The sequence below is a fragment of the Oncorhynchus gorbuscha genome, linkage group LG09 (genome assembly GCF_021184085.1).
Source record: "Oncorhynchus gorbuscha isolate QuinsamMale2020 ecotype Even-year linkage group LG09, OgorEven_v1.0, whole genome shotgun sequence".
NCBI classification, from domain to species: domain Eukaryota; kingdom Metazoa; phylum Chordata; class Actinopteri; order Salmoniformes; family Salmonidae; genus Oncorhynchus; species Oncorhynchus gorbuscha.
This window is the reverse complement of record NC_060181.1, coordinates 35,942,699-35,951,252: the sequence shown is the minus strand read 5'-3', so window position 1 is coordinate 35,951,252 and position 8,554 is coordinate 35,942,699.

Below are 8,554 nucleotides of genomic sequence, written 5' to 3'. Positions count from 1 at the left end.
AACCAAAATCTGAATTTTGTATATATATATATTATATATACGTATATACATTTGTGTGTATATATATATATATATATATATATATATATATATATATATTGTATATATATATATATATATATATATATATATATACATACATTTGTATATATATATATACATTACATTTGTATATATATATATACACACATTTGTATATATATACACACACATTTGTATATATATATACACATTTGTATGTATATATATACACACACACACACACACACACACACACACACACACACACACACACACACACACACACACACACACACACACACACACACACACACACACACACACACACACACACACACACACACACACACACACACACATTTGAATGTATACACAAATATATAGCCTTCACATTCAATACTGTTAGTGAGATCCATGTGGTCCTACCGGTTGGGTGGGTGTGTGAAGGGGCTGTGGTTCCTCCAATCAGAGTTCACAACAGAGAGTGCATCACAACCCTACCCCTGACCCCCCCCTCCTCCAGCCCCCCGCCACCCATAGGTATAAACATTCCTTTACTTGCATGCTTGAACAAGTTCAAAATAAAACACACCTGGGAGGGAAGAATACAGTAGGTAATACTCTCTCTTAATCTTAACCAGGGCTGCATTTCAAACTCATAAAAGACACCCTCCTCCATTTACCTTCACCTTTGCCCTTGGGGGAACCCCGTGGCCATCTTTGTCGTTGGTTCAAATGATTAGCCAATGAGGGAAGTTGGCAACGTAAGCCCCTCAGCCCTCGTTTCTGACTGAGTTTGCGAGTGTACAACTATGTTCACTCTGGGCCTGAAATGCCCCATAATTCAATTCACAACGATTGTACATCCGCTAAGAACAGTCAGACAAAACTTAAAACCAACATTAATATGGAGAAGTCAACATACAAGTGTAAGTAAAAAGAATGTACATAAGTTAGAAATTGTGCTACTAATGCACATGACGGCTCAAACACGTATCATAAAAGTAATGATGTTTTTGTTTGGTTAGCTTTTTGGAAACGTTAACTTGCGCACTTAACGTTCTCTGACATCACACTTTTCCATTTTCATTTTCCATTTAGCTGATATAAATAACTTAGTAGAGGATGGCTAACATTCAATGTCTGCTGATGCGTTGTCTTAATTGACTGTAGCGCATAAACGGCACACACAACAGTTCCATGATGACTGAAATCACACAACCGTGGGGTGAGCGAGTGTCACATTTCCTGGGAAAGAACGGTCCATTTCAAATGAATTACTTCTTCCCTTGTCCTGCAAGTGTCAACTCGTCAGACGTCATGATACGTCATCGGAAGCGTCCACTTCATTTGAGGGGAGAGGGTGTGTCTTTTGTGTGTGTTTGAGTGTGTTTGAAGTGTTTGAAATGCAGCCCTGGTGTACCAATTCCCTTTAAATCAGGAAGTATCCCCAGGTACTGCACAGGATTGGGGGGGTTTATGTTAATCAGAGGGTGTGCTTAATTTATATTGCGATGGGGCAGTTTTTTAAGGTAGGGAAATGTTTTTTTAACAGCAGTGGTAATATTAGAGGCATGGTTAAATTATGGGGCAGTATGGGGTACTATATTTAAGTAATAAGGCACAAGAGGGTGTGGTTTACGGCCAATAACCACGGCTAAGGGCTGTGGTATATTGGCCGCGATGCGTAGTGCCTAAGAACAGCCCTTAGCCGTGGTATATTGGCCATATACCACAAACCCCTGAGGTGCCTAATTGCTATTATAAACTGGTTACCAATGTAATTAGAGCAGTAAAAATAAAGGTTTTGTCATACCCGTGCAATACACTCTGACATACCACGGCTGTCAGCCAATCAGCATTCAGGGCTCGACTCACCCAGTTTATAATACAGTATTTACCAGGGATAATACAGTTGTTGCTAAGTGTTTAAGTTATATTCAGGTAAGGCTATGGGGCTGTCTTGATGATATTTATCACTACTTATGTTTTTTTCTACGTGGATCATATGTTTCATAAGTAAGCTCACATGCAGCAACAATATCCATGAAAGTCAATAGTCAAACTGCATGTGTCAGAGCTTTTGCATGCACAGTGTAACATGGGCTTGAGTTCAAGCCAGCTCTCTTAGAGATGGGTACAAAATGGAGACATTCATTTTGTGGGGCAGATTCATACCAACACTGGCATAACAATCAGACATGATTAACTTTCAGTTTACGTACATGTTGGAAAACCTGTGTTCAGTATATTACAATGTGTCTATGATAAGTGCATTGTGGAGCTAATCAAAACAGTTTCATCTAAATTGAGGGGATGGAATAGAACTCTGCCACGTCTCAGTGATATCCCTTCACTGAACCCTCACTCAGTAGCAGACAAGGTTAGTGGATTGGGTCTGTCCCATTACAGTAAATGGATGATTTCTGGTTTTACTTTGTGACTGCTGTTGCTCTCACTATCATTTGATTGGTGCATTTATTTTTTTAGACCCGATGCGATTGGTTGAGGCGAGGCTGTAGCCATGTAGCATGGGTATCTATAATTCACTGGACCTTAATGTACCGAAACCCGTTGTCTATAGTACATCTGTTGTCATAGTGACCAAAGGACCAATAGTGTATCTGTACTTTGTGTCTGTATCACCAATTTTACCAGTATAACCAATTTTATCAGAGTGAGCTTCGTAGTTTATATGCTGTTCCACAGTTGCCTGGCAGTGCATTACTCCTGTTAATTTATGTGAATAAATAATTAATTCAAATTATTAGAATTTATAGCCATGCTACTGGTAACAGCTCAGTATATCCTCGTTTGAACTCTGCATCTTAAGAATTGTACATTCATTTTTTTCAATATATTTTGTGTGTGGTGAATATGTGTGAGAATTCCAAATGTTAGTCTCCTGCAATGTCACAATCACTGAACTCATCAAAGATGTCCATGCCGTCAGCTCTCGTTCTGGTTGCCTCTCTTCTCGTCGAGATCTCTCTCTCTCTCTCTCTCTCTCTCTCTCTGTTTATCACCACTGTTGCTCTGCGGCACTGTCCCCATTGTCATTATTATTTATTTATTTTACTCTGATAGTCAATAGCAATCAAAGGAAGTCAAGCTGTCACCGCACGCTATGTCTCTTTGCTGTGTGTGTACACTGCTAACCTCTTAACTTGAATGCTGCATGTCCCTACACTCCCACACAGGTAAACATTGTACACAATCCGCTTCACTGGCCACTGAGGTGCTCAAACTGCATCCCTACAAACTGGCTTTAATGCGAGTTTGATCTAACTTGAGCTAGCAAACACATCAACATGTGTTTGTTACAAACATAGTGTTTGTTACAAACATAGTGTTTGTTATAACATTATTTGCGTGGCGTAGTCACTCAGTAAGCTTCTTTTCCTAATGCTTGGCGTATCACAGCAACGGCCATAGCACTTATGGCACTGGAAGTGGTTAAGTGGGCAGTTGTGTCCTTTCCTATAAAAGTAATCACATCCCATAAGGAACTGAGTAGGCAGTACTCACATCTAGGCTGCACACTGAACATTTTGGATGTTTGATCACACTTTGAAAAGCCTAAAGCAACCTTTGTTTTTATCACTGGTTGATTTGACCAAACTTTCTTTGCTACGGAACTAGATTTGTTTTTTCGCTCTCTTTTGCTACTTTTTGAAGAAGAACAAAAGATTTGTACATATTGTAACATAGGAGGCTAATATCTTGTTGTTTTTGCTATTGTAACGGCTATCTTCTGTGGACGAAGGAGAGGACCAAAGCGCAGCGTGGTTAGTGTTCATCATGTTTAATAAAGACGATAAATGTGAACACTACAAAATAACAAATGTGAAGAAACAGTTCTGTCTGGTGCAGACACACGAAGACAACCACCCACAAAACCCTACACAAAACAGGCTACCTAAATATGGTTCCCAATCAGAGACAATGACTAACCCCTGCCTCTGATTGAGAACCATATCAGGCCAAACATAGAAACGGGAAAACTAGACACACAACATAGAATGCCCACTCAGCTCACGTCCTGACCAACACTAAAACAAAGAAAACACAAAAGAACTATGGTCAGAACGTGACAGCTATCAAATTGCCATATGAATTGGTCTTAGTTAGCCCCCTCACACACATTTATTTTCGTAAAAAGGTACAATTTCCCAGTTCAGTTCAGTTGACATCCTGCACATTTCATGTCCTTAGTCCAATAGTTTCCCCTCTCACAGCCGTGAGAAATTCATATACTGAACAAAAATAGAAACGCAACATGTATCAAAGATTTTACTGAGTTACAGTTCATATGAGGAAATCAGTTAATTGAAATAAATGAATTTAGCCCTAATCTATGGATTTCAAACGACTTGGAATACAGATGCATCTGTTGGTCACAGACACCGTAAAAATAATAGGCCTCACTTGGGCCTCGGGATCTCATCACTGTATTTTTGTGGGATTCAAATTGCCATCGATAAAATGCAATTGTGTTCGTTGTCCGTAGTTTATGCCTGCCCATACCATAACCCCACCGCCACCATGGGACACTCTGTTCACAACTTTGACATCAGCAAATCGCTTGCCCACACGCGCCATACATGTGGTCTGGGGTTGTGAGGCCAGTTGGACATACTGCCAAGTTTTCTAAAACGATGCTTATGGTAGAGAAATAAACATTCCATTCTCTGGCAACAGCCCTGGTGGACATTAATGCAGAGTCAGCATGCCAATTGCACGCTCCCTCTAAACTGTGGCATTGTGTTGTGTGACAGAACTGCACATTTTAGAGTGGCCTTTTATTGTTCCCATCATAAGGTGCACCTGTGTAATGATCAGTCTGTTTAATCAGCTTCTTGATATGCCACATGTCAGGTGGATGGATTATCTTGGCGAAGGATAAATGCTCACTAACAGGGATGTAAACAAATGTGTGCACAACATTGGAGAAGAATAAGCGCTGTGTGCGTATGGAACATTTCTGGGATCTTTTATTTCAGCTCATTAAACATGGGACCAACACTTTACATGTGTTTTTATATTTTTGTTCAGTGTAGATACATGCACAGTATCTTCAGTTTCCATCAAAACTAATATATCAAGGCAACTTAATGAAAAAAAATACAATTTTCATTAAGAATCACTCTGTCCCAGGAGCCATTTCAGTCTTTTGGTTTCATAATGTTTGGTTGATAATAATCACAACAGCCACACAGGTTTTGATGAAGAGAGATGATTAGTCCTTTTTTCCAATTCAGAGTAATGTCCTGTGACTATGATTTTGTATTTGTAGGAGGCTTGCAGTCTGGGTCATAATTTAATCATGTGGATATGAGAGCCGTTGGAGTGAGGCAAAAATTGCATTAGCTCTAACACCGTAACCCCAACCTGGTCTTAGCTTGGGCACAGAGGTGCTGGGCAGTAGCCTGGATGTGTGTGTGTTTGCATTAACCATATGGACCCCTGAAGACAGGCTTCTATGCCCCCATTTCTAGTGTGAGCACAGACATAAAGCACATCAGTCTCACCACTTAAAGGCCAATGGGTTGTAGTCCACTGTTTGGTCAACTTTGCCCAGGAGGTGCTAACATGGATGCTGAGGAATGATGTGATGTTATCTTTACTCATTACTCTGGCAGTGCCGGAGAGTTAAACAATGTATCTAGTGTGGAGTGTTCAGGCTCCTAACTATAACTTCACTAATAGGGGTTGCGTTCAATATTCTAAAAGTGTTAAAAAGTGGAGCATATTTGAAAGGCGAAAGGAGAATGACAGTATCTTAGCATTGCGAGTCTAATTCTGAAAAAAGATGGCTGTCAATGTGTCGGTTGGGTGGTTGGTAAGGACACCAGTGGTTTTTAGCCTCATGTCTGTGCATGACAGATAATTACTGTGAGAGGTGAGAAGTTTGGCTACAACATTGTGGGTTCTGTTCGTGACAGGAAGGTTTAGTCAAGATCAAATCAAGATTGTGAATTGCAAGTTAACTTATTTTAGAAAACAAATCATGTACGTTCTCCCATTTCTTTATGCTTTGATAGATTTTCCAGTTTCCTATTTCTATGTTCTCACTGTTTCTTTTCTGACTTTACTTTGAGACACGGGTTGTGCATATTACAGGTGCCTGTGATCAATATCCAACAGTTTCCTCCTCTTGTGAGCGTTTTCCTTTGTAAATAGCACAGAAAGCACCCTGCAAAGATCAACAACGATGTCCCATATCACTGAATAATCCAAAACAAAATGATATGCTCCGTCTTTGTTACCCTCTGTTTTGCTGGCCTCACCCTGAACCCACAGCATAAATAAGCCTATTTTATAGATATCTACATTTAAATACCGTATATCCTTGTGTAAATTACTGTTTGTTCCCAAGCACTATCAGGCAGATGCACTGCCGCCTGTCCTTAAAGTATGTGATTGTTCCCCCTGGAATGGCAAAGGGTTCTCCCCTCGCTGTAAATGTGTTCCATTGTTGGGGTGCCCTCCCTCTTCCTATCCCTTGGCCCGCACTGAATCCACACTCATTCTTTCCCTTTCAGCCCCTTCTTTTCCTCCATTGACAACCCATCCCTCTCTTTCGTGTGTTGTACAGACAAATCTGAGGTGTGAATAAATCTGACGGGGGGGGGCAGGTAGCCTCACCGGTTAAGAACGTTGGGCCAGTAACCGAACGGTTGCTGGTTCGAATGCCCGAGACGACTGGGTGAAAATATGTTTATGTGGCGTTGAGCAAGGCACTTAACCTTAATTACTCCTGTAAGTCGCTCTGGATAAGAGCATCAGCTAAATGACTGAAATGTCAAATGTAAATAAAAAGAGAACAAGGAATTGATTCATTGGTTATGAGTATCCCATTGGCTATCATTGATTCACCGCTTCAGTCAGAACTGTATGTTGTGTGGGTGAAATGCAAAATAAGACAAGTAGTCTGAACTGGGTTTAAACTGCATAATGCTATGAAGTCTATGCTAAATATATTACACTAATGCTGACTTGTTGAATTTGTTAACACAACGAATGTGCAAATAAAAAAATAACTGATACACTATTTCTGAGTCCTTTTGCTAAGTCACCTGGGCAGACACACGACAAGCTCACTGATGTCTCTCTCTGGATAAGAGCGGCTGCTAAATTACCAAATTGTAAATGCATCATTTTCTCAGACACAAACTCTGTATTCTCGGACACAAATGTCTGTGAACACATATATATATATACACACACACACACACACACACACATATATTACACATTTTTTCCCATTACTCTACAGATGACAAGATTTACAGCATGAGAATATCCAGTAGCCTATAATTGTCTGGCCTAGCTAATTAAGATCAAACAATGCACAGGAAGCACACAGCAAATAGAGACATACAGTTAACTGCCAAAATAAAGGAAATGGTAACATAGTGTCTTAAAAGGGCGTTGGGCCACCACTAGCCAGAACAGCTTCAACGCACCTTGGCATAGATTTTACATGTCTGGAACTCTATTGGAGGGATTCAACACCATTCTTCCATGCCAAATTCCATCATTTGGTGTTTTGTTGATGGTCCTGGAAAACGTTGTCTCAGGCGCCAGTCCAGAATTTCTTATAAGTGTTCAATTGGGATGAGATCTGATAACTGAAACGGCCATGGCATATGGTTTACATCATTTTCAAGCTCATCAAACCATTCGGAGACCACTTGTGCCCTGTGGTTAAGGGCATTGTCATCCTATTGGGGCATAGCCATGGTATCAAAAATAATGCCCTGCCCAGCATTTTTATATATGAACCTAAGCATGATGGGATGTCCATTTTTTTTATGAACTCAGCAACCACACCTGTGTGGACGCACCTGCTTTCAATATACTGTGTATCCTTCATTTACTCAAGCATCTCCATTATTTTAGCAGTTACATGTACATGCCAAGTATACAGTGCATTCGGGAAGTATTCAGACCCCTAGACTATTTCCACATTTTGTTACGTTACAGCCTTATTCTAAAATGTATTACATCATTTTTCCCCCTCATCAATCTACATACAATACCCCATAATGACAAAGCAAAGTTACATAAGCATTCAGACCCATTACTCAGTACTTTGTTAAAGCACCTTTGGCAGCGATTGCAGCCTCAAGTCTTCTTTGGGTATGATGCTACAAGCTTGGCACACCTGTGCTTGGGGAGTTACTCCCATTCTTCTCTGTAGATCCTCGCTCTGTCAGGTTGGAAGGGGAGTGTCGCTGCACAGCTATTTTCAGGTCTCTCCAGAGACGTTCGATCGGGTTCAAGATCCTGAGAGCTCTGGAGCAGGTTTTCATCAAGGATCTCTTTGTGCTTTGCTCCATTCATCTTTGCCTCGATACTGACTGGTTTCCCAGTCCCTGCCACTGAAAAACATCCCCACAGCATGATGCTGCCACCACCATGCTTCACCGTAGGGATGGTGCCAGGTTTCCTCCAGAAGTGATGCTTGGCATTCAGGCCAAAGAGTACAATCTTGGATTTATCAGACCAGATAATCTTGTTTCTCATG